Here is a 14,845-nt window from a genome sequence, read left to right as displayed (position 1 = left end):
TCCACACATTGGAGGGTTCAATTGGCACTTGGTGATAACCGAACTTCAAATCAATCTTGTTGAAATATTTTCCCCCCTTGAGCTAGTCCAAAAGGTCATCAATCCATGGGATTGGATATCTATTCCAGAAAATTATCTTATTCAATGCTCGATAGTCAATATAGTCTCCAGGTGTCGTATTTCTTCGATACCAACACGATCGAGCTGCCAGAGGGTGATGAACTTGGCATGATGTTCCCTTTCTGCAACAACTCCTGAATCTGCCTCTTAATTTCATCGTTCTGTAGAATAGAGCACTGGTAGATTGGTCCGTTGGGTAGCGATGTGAATGGGGTCAGATCAATGTAGTGCTTGACCTAACAATGTAGGGGAATCCCCGCGGGTGAGGTGAAGATGTCCTTGTACTCTCCCATGACCTTGTCCATCTACTGTTGCTGTTTCGAGGAGCCTTATCTGGAGGTTGTGGATGTGGCCACAATCTTTTTCTTTCCCTAAGGCGAATCATAAGGAAGAAAAATTTCCCAGTTTGGGAAATGATCTTACTTCATTGCTTCGCAGAGATCAAAGAGATGGTGGTAGGTGGTTCTACCTCTGGTATCCTGTATAACTTATGTTCCAAAGAAATAATAAAAGTGTGATGCCTAGATTCATACACACCATGACACTTCCACAAGTATGGTTGGCTAATAATACATCACAAACTTCAAGAGGAGTGACATCACACAATACGTCATCTGTGAAGGGCTTGATGTTGTAGGGAAGATGACACTGCTCGCTGACATGAAGATCTCGTCCTTGGTGAAGACACCCGATGGTGTATGACTGCGGGTGTGGTGTGGATGGTAGGCCCCACTGCATCATGACTTCTGTTAAAATGAGGTTCTTTTGGATTCTGTTGTTGACAATCAACTCCAACGGGGAACCCTTCACCCACATCTGTGAGTGGAAGAGTCACTTCCCTTCCTTTGGATCTTTGGGCTCAATCTTCTGAATCTTGGTGGTGGCAACAATGGCATTGAGCTCCGCATTAATAATTTTCTTCCCTTTGTCATTCTTATTATATGGTTCTATCTTAGAGTCGAAACATGCTTATGATTTGGAAGCCTTCAACTTGGCCACCAGTGACTTCTTGGCTCGACACTCACTTGTGTTGTGAGTGGGGATTTTATGAAACTCACACCGTTTCCATGTGTCTTTATTTATCTTCATGGTGTTGTTATTTTCTTTTTGATTCGACGGGTTGTCCTAGGTCGCCCCGCCATGGGGTGCCTTTCCCTTACTTCAGATTCACAGATCCAAAGTCTCGCTTCTTTTGTTTAAATTTTTGCTCGATCTTGACAATGTATTGATAGGCGATGCCAAATGAGGAGCTGTCCAAGAATTCCATCTCGTCTTGAATGTACTTGTGTAGACACCAATGGTACTTAAGCACCAAATTCCACTCATAATCCTTAATATCCAACTTTGTGCAAAGGGTATGAAAAATATTTGTGAACTCTGACACGTCTTTGTCCCTTCCCTCCAGCAATGTGGTTCAATTTATGTATTTATCTTCATAGCTCTCAACAAGGTAATATTCTTCCTTGATGGCATCGTAAAAATAATTCCAAGTGGGTGAGGCTGAAAAAAGTGAGGGTTCCCTCTTGTCCTTCTGTTCACAGTAGATTTCCCACCAGTCGTTGACATGGGGCTTGACTTTGAGGAGTGCAAAAGTAATCTTTTCCCAATTTGAAAAGTCATGAACCAAAAAATATCCCTCCAACATATTTAACCATATATCTATGATGTCTGCATTTACCTGGCCTTCAAATATGGGAATGTGAAAGTTGACTTGTACCTTACAAGGAGTGGTGCCTCAAGAGTGGCTATTGGATGAAGATGCATCACCTATGGGTAGTTGCTGAAGGATTTGGGAAAAGTTATCCATCATCGTGTTCTTCTATCACTTGAGGGTTTCCTTGAGAAATATTTTGTAAGGTTATCCTACTCCCTCATCTTTCTTTTATTCTGCCATGGGATGCAATCTGGGTTTGCGAGGCTGGTCTTGAAAAGGGTCAACCAATTTTATCCCTAAATCCTTATACCCTTACCTCATTGGGGACATGTAAATAAAAAAGAGAAGAGAAGATCACTCTAATACCACTGATTCAGACTTAAGTAGTAATGTAACAAAATAAAGATATAAACATAAACATAGAGATTCAACAAAAATAAATCATCAATTCATTAACACCAAATAATAGAAAGATGCTTACAAGCAGAATGGAAATAAACTAGGTCAAGTGATGGTAGCTTATCTCTAAGAAGAGATGCGATGGCTACATGCCCTTGTACTATATTACAATGAGGCTCAAGGGCCTTTTTATTATTGAACAACAAGGGGAAAACCTAAAAAACCAAAAACCTAACTCTAAGAGATGGAATGCCAAGAGTTTTGGGCCCCACTGGGGTTAGTTGGGCAACCAAATTCCTGGGGTCGTAACTTGGTCATGTGATCTCCATTTAGTGCGTACGATACCTTGTTGGAAATATCTCTCCGACTATTGCAGGATTTGTGGGAGGCCCCTACCCATGGCCATGGGTTTGCTGCGAACTTCAAAAACTCACTGTTTAGGGGGTCAAAATAGCTCCGGAAGTCCAGGACCTGAAAAACTACTAAAATTAATCAAGGAAACTAATGAAACCAACTAGAGGTCTAGGTGGATTAGGCGGGTGGCCACCAATATCCACCTAAATCACATTAATAGCAAAAATTCGATGACATGCAAGAGATAATGCTGACCAAAGGTGACACCATGCTCCAAGTTGGAGGAGCCACTAGTACGTAAACGAGGGCAAGAGAGGCTTAGGACACCCTGCTAGTCGAAACATCAAGTTAGAAGAAGAGCATAGGGCACCTTGAAAGCCATGCAAGAAAATCCCAGAACCAGGAAACAAAAATAGGGATGAAAGGCCTAGAACAACTAACGAAATCTACAAGACCAACAATCGTAGACATGGAAACATGATGGAAATAGATGGAGACAACAAAAAATTGGGCGGAAACATGAAGAAAACTCGAGAAATAAGCCTCATAGTATGAGCACCCACTACAACCAAATCTGATGAAATCTAATAAACTCGAACCGAATGCATTGCAGAAAGAGCACCACGAACCAACATACACAACTACATTGACAATGAAGAAAAACCATGGCATTTCGATTGAAAGGATGCACAAACCAAGGGTCGAGGAAACTAGGGTTCAGTCACCCCCACTCCACCCCATTGTCTCAACTTCTGTCAAAATCAAGTGCTTACTATTAATATGACCATGATAAAAATAAAAACATTATTGTTAAGACAATTTTGAGTGCATGGCCAAAAGTGAAATCCATGATCCAGATTTATGAAGGAATGAAATGGAATACAAATATAAATAGAAACAAAAATCTATAATGAAAACATAGCTTCAATTAATTAATAACAAAGTACTGAATGGAAATAAACTAGCTCGCGTGATGGTAGCTTATCTTTGAGAAGGGATGCGGTATCTACATGCCTTATGAATTGTGTTATAATGAGGCTTAGAGGCCTTCTTATTATTGAGAAACAATGGAAAACCCTAAACATAAAAAAAAAAACTAACCCTAGGCCATGAAGCACCAAAATTCTGTGGGCCCCATTGGGGTTAATTAGTACACCAACTTCTTGGGGTTGTAACTTTGGCATACGATATCCATTTGACGCATACAATAACTCGCTCGAAATATCTATCCAAGGGAAAAAACTATTGATTGTAGACCCGCACTTTTGTTTTTAGGTCTCCCTAGTTTCCAAAAAATCGCCATTTAGGGCCTGAAAACAACTTCGAAAATTTAGGACCCATAAAATTGCCAAAAATAGTAAACTATGCTACAATCAAGGAAACTAAAATAAATAGTGGAGGGGGTCCAAGTGGAATAGGCGGGTGGCCAATAATATCCCTTTGTATCAATCCTCCTCTTGTTATCTCCTTTTTTCTTCTTAGTGTCAACTTTTAGAGTGAGCATAGATAGATTGGTGTTAACAATGAGAAGTTTTGATGCTTTTTGTGTAATGATTTCAAATCTCGTAAGGCTAAGTGAGATAGTTATAATTTTTACCTTGAGTTTCTAGCCTTACTGAGATACAATTAGATCTAAGACTGAGATCTTCAAATCTAGAAATCCCTTTTTCTCTTATAATTTTTTTAATTTTTGAACATATATGAGTAGAAAACAACTAAAATAATATGCAAATGAAAAAGAACAATAATTGTGCTCAAGGTATAAATGAAATGAATCAACAACTCAAATGCTCAATAAGCCATATCAGAGTTTCAACTACAATTTATCTTTACATACCTCTGCATCAGTTAGGGTGATAGAAGATTGTCAAACACCATATATGTAAATGAATAATACAATATCAACTAGGCCCCCAAAGAAAGAAATAGATACAAGTCTTCACTTAATAACTTCAATAAATTGACAAATATCATTAAATTATACAAATATCAAAATCAACATTGAATTGATCATAATTTTTTAATAGAATGAACATAACTTTAAATCAATTAATCAACATTAAAGAACAATTTAGAGAAACCTAAACTATCTTTCCTCGCTACCTTTCAAGATGTCGGTAGTTATCAACATGACAAACTTAGTCCTAGGAAACTCGAAAACGAGAAATATTTAGAAATATAATTAAGCTTTAGTGTACCCCCACAAAGAACCCCACTCCTCATTTCATAATCTTTCTTCCTTTTATTCCCAAAGAAAATCAATTTGGTAGTTGAACTCCCTGTTAACTAATACTTATTCATTAACTTCATAATAATAGGTAAATATCTTTAAGGGAAGGGATAAGTTATGGATTTTTTTAACTAATAATAACTATAAGCAGGTGCGGTCTTGCTCGAATCCTTTAATACTTATTGGGTATTCATGTTTTCCCCTTGCAACTCCCATTTATAATAAATGAAAAATCATAAGGCAACTATATGAATATATTATATGCAAAGTCATGAAATCATCATCATATCAACATATACCTTGTGCCTTCCCCCAAAAAAACATCTTGTATAACATCCATGTCATCATCAAAATATATTACTTACGTCCCAACATGTCAAAATATAATGTTCCAAATGTCAAAGAAGAGAACAATAAATAAATTTCACCAAATATTTGGATGCATATCACGAAAACAATTTTCTCTTTTTCTTTCTTCCTTGACCTTGACTATGCATGGCTTCAAATTAGAAGTGGAATCAATGGAGTTAGAATTATACTTATCTAGGAGTGTTTTCCTTTCATTTTCCTAGATGATAAGGATGGGATGCCTGGGAAAATATATAGAAAAGGAGGCAACAAAAGGAATCACATTTTTAGGAGTAGATACAACTAGAACATTCACAGGAATTGCAAGCTAATGCACAACACCAAAAGGAAGATGTATATGTTTAGGGTTCCATCCGTTATTGGCAGGTCATATGGGAGACTTAGGAAAGTCAAAAATTCTAGGATGAGGGTACAAGAAGTCATTAGGTTGAGTTGGTAGAGGTGGCAAGGAAACTTGACCACCAAGGTTAATTTAACCAATCTATAAAATCTAATTAAATTTGTTCTTTCTAGCATTCTTTACAGAAAACATTAGGCCTCTGCCCCTTCCCCCTCTATTTCCTCTATTATTTTAGTTGAAGAAGCTCGTCTACAATCCAAATGTAAACATCAATAACTGAAAGTATCATATTAAAAACAATAAAGAAACTGAAAATTATATCAAATGCATTAAACATAGACCAACTCAACATATAATTGTTCAAGCATAAATAAGGATATGATACAGGAAAATACTATGAAGAAATGCAATCATATTATATCATCCACTCAGCAAAATTCCTTGCCTCTCCAAATTCCAATCAATATCATTAATTAGTGACATGCAATTCTTTTCATGGTTGCCACAAAAAATTCCAACAACCTCAAACATAATTTTGTGATATATATATCTGATCATGAATTTCAGTTTCTATCATGAAAAGTAAAAATATGAAAGGACAATGTATTATTTTAGGAAGGGACTAATTATGTATATTTATGACAAAAATGGAAAATGATTTAATGATAGAAAAATGAGTGTATATTAGCAACACCAAGCCTTTTGAATAATAAACAAATGAAATAAGGAAGGGAAAAACTTGTCTAAACTCAATATGTTCAACCACCTATAAAATCCTTTAACTTCTTGTAATACCTAGTCGCCATAATATTTTTGGGTGAAGATATAAATTAAAATTATACTTAAATGCTTTATTATTCACAAACTTCATATTTATTTCCATTTATCATTAATTTCTTTAAATGATATGAATTTACTAGTAGGTGAATATACTTCATTTTGAGAAATGAGTCTTGACATTATTACTACATAGAAGTATTTAATAGGGAACTAATGTTTCAATTTTCCTTTAACCAATTTCACATCCTTATTGACAACCTTGTTTAGTTTGCAATAATTTTTTAACAACTTTTACTATCCCTAGGTTAATAAGATTAATAATTAAAGGTAAATACACTTCACATGAACACAAAAACCAAGTCGAGTTTCCATCCATAAACATATCACATTAGTTCATGTCACATAATTATTTTAGGCAATTCGTAGAATATCGACCCCAAGTTTAGAGTGAGCAACAACACTCAAACATATTTTATTTATCATTTATTAGCCACATGTAAGAGTCTACGCTTTGCACCATGGCACTTCAATACTTCACACAACATGCAAAATAATCATTTTTATTCATGGCCTGAACTGTGGTTGTTTCGAACTAAAAGTTTATTAAAATATTTAATAAACACACACCAAAAAGCCTTCATCAACTAGTACTTGAATTCAAGCTATATAACAATTGAAGTAGGGGGTACTTTGAGAATTTATATTACATTTTCCCACAAAAGAAAGACAAGTTAATCTTGGTCAATGAATCAGTTAATAACAACTCTTTTAAACAAAGAATGTTGACCTTTGATACAAAACATGCTTGTAAAGAAACTTTTATGAAAAGTAGAAGTATGATGAATGAGATAGAGCATGCAATTCTTAAAACAATAATCTTCAATCATAACAACCAACAAATCACTCTTTGCCAATCTCCTTTTGAAAACCAAACCAAAGAGGGGAGAAAAGAGCTTGCAAACACACATTGTCTAAGGCACTTTTTAATATTTAGCAACAAAATGAGCAACTACATTAAACTATAATCAATACTAACCTATTGAAATAATGCACACTAATTTTATACCTCTTGAATGAACATTTGAGTATCAATGGAAAGGAACAGTTCCAAAATTATTTAGAGGAGAGCATAACCACTAACCAAGAATGCCAATTTGAACTACAAATTTGGGTTTGCAGGTGATAACCACTTCCCAAGGCTAGCTAACTACAAAGTTGATGCAATAATGTAGTATTTTAATTGAGTTAATGGATGGGAAAAGTTGTGTCCCGTTGACAGTGATGGACCCGCCAACATTCAGGGAGACATTCAAGGGATCTCCCTGGTATGAAGTCCCAACTGGACCTCACACCATTTAGTGTAGGAGTCCCATCTTGTATGATGCCCCGGTTGCGATTGTCTTAAAGATTTTCCTTAGCTCTTGCTTTTCAACGCATGAGAGTGGTTTTCTTTATCTTCGAACAACGATGTTTGCGTGTCTGGTGAGTGCTTAGTGTTACTTGTGTCAAGGTTCTTTCACTGTAGAGGGAGAGGGTGGAAGTGAGTCTCAAGTCGAAAGGGAATAGTCCCAACTCTGTTAGAAACACAAAACACAACAAGACGTGTGCAGCGTCCAGCAGATTAGTCCACACAGATTCAACAATCACAAACACAAACACACAATGAACGGATAGCACATACAACACGCATCAAAATAGTCCAAACGAGTGCGACGATCATTATAACAAGTTTATGAGAATGGTTTTGTGGAGTGTCCGACGGGATAGCCCACACGAGCGAGACAACATTAACATCTTATACAACACATTTTCGTAAGCATATGTATTAGAACAACTGAAATAGTTCAACTGTCTTAATACAGAATAAACATGCATTACGAGTGATGAGCCTCATTATTGGGTAATTATATGGGCCTTAACTCACCTCCTAGCCTAGTCAAACCAACTATTCTCACAACTTATTGCATATTTTTTATTATATTTTGTTTATGAGACAAGTTAGAGTTGGATATTTTGCTTTGTGGTCTAATGTGCACTTAATTCATGATTAAAGGATAAAAGCAAGGAATTTTGGCAAAGACCTTGGTCAAAACTCGAATGGGACAAGGGAGAGGAATTATAGGAGGTAAATCCTCCTCATTTACTACCCCTCCATTCAAATATCCCTCCATCAGCTTGGAGTGCAAACATCGAAATCATGAGGACTAGAAGGCAGCCGAGCAAGTGAAAGACAAAGCACCAGTTTATCTCGAAGTTTGGGAGCTGAGCCTCCCTAATTTTAAGGAAGTCGTTGGAGTCTTCAGATGTATAAGTAGAGAGGCCTAGGACCTCAGTGGGATAAGGATTTTTTTATTGTAAAACTCTACTCTATTTTTGAGCTGCAAGACTTGTGACAATGCTTGATGTAATCCATTATTTTGATAATACGAATGAGTTTTGTTTTGAGCTAACACTGAGTTATCTCAGAGGGCTTAAGCTCTTAGGTTAGGGCCCAACCCTAGCATCCAAGGCTCCTCTTTATTTTACATGTATGTTAGCATAGATTCATAGTTTGATTGTTCATTTGCTTAAGTAGTTGCATTTCCATTACAACAGTGTAGATTAGATTGGTTGTATGTTAGTTTGCTTCCATTTGTGCCTTCTTTCAGTTAGCAGGTTAGCAAGGAGAAAAAGGATCACCACAAGGTTGTCAGCAGGTTCCTCGGCCTCACTTCCTCCCTCTGGGACCATGACTTGAGGAAGAGACCCTTCAGCAGCCCCAAAAACACAAATTTCTAGTTCTTGCATGAGCTTTGGAGTTTGTTGCCTTGATTCAGCATTTGGTTCATTTCATTGTCATCTTTTTCCATTACTCTATTTTTGCAATAAGATCTCACTCATGTTCTCATTTCCTTCAACACTTTCTTCATGCATAATATGGGAAATTGATTCATGCTTTTCTAGTTTATGAAGATGTATCTTGTTGCATAGTTCTTGAAAGACACACATGTTTTAAGCACTGCAGGTACTTCAGGAGGAGGTCTAGACTTCATCACCAGCATCCATCTTCCACCTCATCAACCTTAACCATCTCTTGTTCCACCATCACCCTCACTAGTTTTTTTGTCCTTTTTCATTGAAATCCCCCTAGACACATTGAGTGAATCTAGCCATCTCTTCTCTTGGATATTGACTCCTGAGTGTTCCTAGACCTTCTAACACCCTATCCCACACATCACACACCTTTTTCCAGCTTCCCAACACCTCCAACACCTCACAATTAGCTCTCAGTTGTATCCTGTAGGTTTTTGGTACATCCTGTAGGTTTTCCTGAAACAGCCTGTTTTGAGGCCGAATTGATGGGGAACCTCTAGGAAGTCACAAAAAGCCTCCTAGGACCCTTCCAACCCATCCAATCACTCCATAAGCCTTTTAAACATCTTCAACCACTTTCCATTCACCTGTCACATCCATAAGAACAATTAAATTGCATGCTTGATTTTACCAAAAAAACCAAAAAAGTGAAAACATATTTAGTTTAGTTTTCTTGCTCACACATTAGTATGGTTTGATGCTCTTTACTTCTGTAACTTGGATAGCAGCATTAGGTTAGTGTTGATTTAACAATTTTGCTTAGCATAGTTGTTTAAATGGTTAATTAAGATATGGTGTGATTTAGCATTACATGTTGTTTTCCTCATTACTACAGTAGAGCAACTCTCTTAGAATAGATTTTCTCTTCTTCCATCAAAGAATCAAGCGTCTTCTAACTCTATAGAAGTCTGGCTTGGAATCCCTGGGGTATCTCCCCCGATGAACAATGACAACAAGTAGGACCTTCACTTTTACTTGTGCATATAGCACTGTCACCTCCAAGTTTGTACAAACCCTGGGTTGATAAGTAAAGCTCGTAGCCCAGGGGTTGCAACATCCTTGTTGCAATACTGGCGTTCATCACTTTTTGGCGTCGTTGCCAGGAAGGTATTTGAGTACAATGTGATTACTTCTTTCTTTTCTTCTACTTCGTGTCTTCAATTTTCTACCATTAATTTATTTATGCAAAAGTAATCTAGTAGCTTCCTTTCTTTCATCTTTCATTATCTACTTTCCTTTCCATTATACAAGTAGAATTTCAATTCAGAAAGTAGCTTCTTCATTCTGTCAATGATTTTTCATTCAATCAACAATTTCATTTCTGCAAAGTACCAGCTTAAAAAAATCTTACAAAACCAACCCAAAAACATTTTGTTTCATGCCTCATAGGAATAGGGACAATTTAGGGAAATTCTTGCCAAATACCCCCATTGCATCCAACAACCAACCTTCTCTCTTCTTCGGTGGCTGTGAACTGGAGGAACCTTTAGGTGAGCAACCTAACATATTTGAAGAACCTACAAGGGAAGAAGAAGAAGAAGAAAAACCGATTCCTACTGAACCAATCGCTGAAAAACGAATTGACAGAGGGAATAGAGAGAGAGTTGAGGGTGTCTTCCCCATCAGGGAAACCAACGGGGACACTAAGACGAAGAATATAAGCCCCTCTGCCCTACTTCATTTCCATGGCCTAACCATAGAGGACCCCAACACTTTCCTATTTGAGTTTTTTGTTATATGCCAAACCTATGACTATACAGATGATAAGAAAAAATTAAAATTGTTTCCATTTACCCTCAAGGATGCAGCATTACGCTAGTTCATGGGTTTACTTTGAGATAACATCACAACTTGGGCTTAGCAGCAGCAGGCTTCTAACAACAAATATCGGGACTATTGTAGGTCAAAGGATACTAAAGAAGAAATTTTTAGGATGACCATGGGCTAATATGAATCCTTAGAAGACTACGAAAAAAGATTCCATCTCAATTACAAAAGGGTCAGGTGCACACTTGAACCCGAGTCACGAAAGCTAGTCCTACTCAGAGGAGTAAGGGAAGATCTTTTGGATACCTTACATTTGTTAGCAGGAGTAGATATCTGCCAATTACCCTATGAGGATATCAAGACTGTCTTTAGAAACCATTCTAGGGTAGCCAGGAAAAAGGGTAGAGGTAGTCAACCTATGGCCAATACATTATCTTCCAACTCATCCATCAAGGGTGAAATTGGAAATATGCTGGAAGATTTCAAAAGTGAGATGCTGCAAACCCTTGCCTTGCAATTAGACACCATGAACATCAAAAGGAAGCAAGAGGAAGCAAAGAGAGCCTTGGCCATATTTTGCCCTAGATGCACCAGGAGGCATCCTAGGAACGAATGTCCATTGAACTGTATTTAAATTTTCTCGGTCTATGAAGAAAACCACTCCACAGATAAGTTCCCTTCTTTACCTAGATTCAAGGCAGTGTATCAAGGAGCTGAAGGGGTCACTGGGCAGATTTGCTACATCAACCAAAGGAGACCTCCTCGGCTTAGACCATACTAGCAGGGCATGCAAGGGTCATCCCATGCATATTACAACCCCAACCAAACCACAACTATACCTTCATGGGGACGCCCTGCTCATCCTTCCTAGTCTACACCCCCTCCTTGGTCCTATGCATCTCAATATCATTCCCAGCCAGCCAGCCAATCATTTCAACCTTATGCTCTGCCACAACCTCAGTGGAATACACCACTCCAAGGGTGGAGGCCCCAATACAACAATGCTCTAGCTCTATTGCCTCCACCACCTACCCAACCACAACTCCTACACTATGTTCCACCCAAGCAACCCGAAATGCCTGCCCAGCCAAATCCGAACCCGAACAATAGGAAAGCTCAACAAGTATATAGTGGAGAGACATCATATCCAGCTTATGTTGTAGAAATCCAGGAGATCAATCTAAGATCTGGGAGAATTCTCCCGGATAACCAACCTCCCCCTCCACATAGGGAGTTTGAGGAAGAACGAGAGGAAAGCAACCTTAAAGGAAATCCACCCTTTCTTGAGAGATTAGCCCAACCACTCCAGCCTACCCCAGAAGAAACTGAACTTCAGGGAGAATTGAAAAATCTATTTGTAATGATCCCCCTTCTCCAGGCAATAAAAGATGTTCCTATTTCAATAAGTTGATTAAAGAGAAGTGCTTCAAGTATCCAAGGAGGCAAAAAAAGGATGTCCCTACCATTAATGTCATTGGGCAACTGTCTGACTTAATGCTGGGGCAGGTAATCTATCCAATGTCCAAAATATTTGGACCCTGGAAGCCCTATAGTAGATGTGCACATCAATGACACCAGTGTCCCACACACTTTGACCAATCTTGGGGCTGCCATTAATGTGGTGACCAAGGACACCATGCTCAAGCTCAAACTCCAAGGTTCATTGAGGAAGACCACAACAGTTCTATAACTTGCAGACCATTCCACAGTCACCCCTGAGGGAATTGTGGAGGATGTGATGGTCTCCATTGACTCCTGGGAGTACCCTGCAAATTTTCTAGTTCTCCGGCCTAAGAATAAAATCACTGGTTATCCTCTCATCCTTGGGAGGCCATGGTTGGCCACAATCGATGCTTACATTAGTTGCAGAGCTAGGAATATGACCATCAAGAACGGGCATATGTCCAAACAGTTAGTCCTATACCCTCCAATTCTACCTTCTCTAGAGCACGATTTACCTTTATGGTTGGAGGAGGAGGAAGAAGATGAGGTTTATTCCACCCAACTTTATGCTTTGGAAGCAACCATAGGAGGAGGACAGCAAGATGAAGATGAATTAATTGAAAACCTGCTCCAAAGTCCAACTCTTGGTTGGTTACCATTAGAAGAAGTAAGGGAAACCCAAAATAACCATCCAATTGACTTATGATTGGCCGATTTGAACCCACTCCGTGTCAAAACCATAGAATTCGGCCCAGAGAAAACCTTGAAAATTAATCCATCTCTTTCTACTCTCGAAGAGGAAAAGCTATGCAGCATGCTAAGATAAAACCTAATAGGCTTCACTTGGAATTACAAGGAAATGAAGAGAGTACACCCCTCAGTGTGTACTTACCACATATACATCAAAGAAGATTGCAAGCCGGTCTGACAACCATAAAGGGGATGAATCCAGCTCTTAAAGATATAGTCAAAGAAGAACTACAAAAATTGCTAGATGCAAGATTCATTTACCCTATCTCCAACAGTGAGTGGGTCTCTCCTTTAATGTTAGTTCTCAAGAAAAATGGTAAGTGGAGGATTTGTGTCGATTACAAGGAGTTGAACAAAGCCACAACGAAGGATTATTTTCCCCTACCCTTCATCGACCAAGTGCTAGATGGCCTAACAGGGAAAAAGTTTTTTTCTTTCATAGATGGATTCAATGGGTACAACCAAATCCAAATCTACCCAAAAGACCAAGATAAGACCACATTCACGTGTCCTTGGGGTACTTTTGCCTATAGGGTCCTTCCTTTTGGCCTATGCAATGCTCTTGCCACTTTCCAGAGAGTAGTCTTGAGTATTTTCGCCGCATATGATGTGGTGGAAATTTATATGGATGATTTTACACCTTACGGCTGTGATTTCTAAGCAGCCCTGACTAACCTAGGCAAAGTATTGCACAAATGCATTGAAATGAACCTGCCTCTCAGCTCAGAAAAATGTGAATTCTTAATGACTGAAGGGACCGTGCTAAGTCATTCAATATCTCATCAAGGACTGCAGGTGGACCCAAACAAAATAGCAATCATCCAAAGGGTACGACCTCCGCAAAAGCAGAGAGATGTCAGGAATTTCTTGGGGTTAGCTGGATACTACCGAAGGTTCATAAAGGACTTCAACAAGTTGGCCTCTCTTTTATTTGGGTTGTTGGCCAAAGATTCTGAGTTTATATGGTCAAAAAGCTGTCAAAAGGCCTTAGACATTCTAAAGGGTAAGTTAACCACTGCTGTAGGAATTTACAGGGTAAGTTACTCAGACAGAACACCAAAGGACACCGCTCACAAACAGATCACAGATCAATACACCAGTATTTTTGACGTGGTTAAAACCCTCAAAGAGGGAAACAGTCCATGGCCTGAGCCAATGCGGCCACTTCAGGCAATTTATTAATAAAAGAATGAATATTTACATAAGCTTATCTCATGGATGGTTACCCTACAAATGACCCTCCATGCTCTTTAAATAGAAATCATGGACCAATCAGGTGTTAAGCCACGGATCAAGTGTCGGTAATACCAAGGAGAGAATGAACCGTTGGATCACTACATATTGTGATTGTCGGATTGTAAGTTACAAAATGTACATAGTAAAGAAACACACTTTACCTAACTCTATACTAGACCAAGTTATACTTAACTATTTCCTATGTGTCGGAATATCCTAACATCCCCCCTTAAGAACAACTTGGGATAAGATTGAAGGATTTACAAATATGACACAATAGGAGAAGGAAGGAGGCACTAGAGCCTATCCCCCCATAGTGACAACTTCCTGAACTCCAACCATAAATTGAAGTTTAGTAAACTTCGCCTTTGTGAGAGCCTTTGTAAAGATGTCTGCAACTTGATCATCTGTTGAAAAATATTGTACTTCAAGAACATGGTCATGAATGAGCTTTCTGATGAAGTGCATGTGCAGTTCAATGTGTTTGCTGCGCTGATGTTGGACTAGATCTTTGCATAGTTGAATGGCACTTTGATTATCACACCAAAGT

This window comes from Pinus tabuliformis, chromosome 4_2, assembly GCF_031772625.1.
Source record: "Pinus tabuliformis cultivar Carrire ecotype Pingquan chromosome 4_2, CPIR1, whole genome shotgun sequence".
Taxonomy (NCBI): domain Eukaryota; kingdom Viridiplantae; phylum Streptophyta; class Pinopsida; order Pinales; family Pinaceae; genus Pinus; species Pinus tabuliformis.
The sequence above is the reverse complement of the archived record's forward strand: the minus strand, read 5'-3'. Positions refer to the sequence as shown.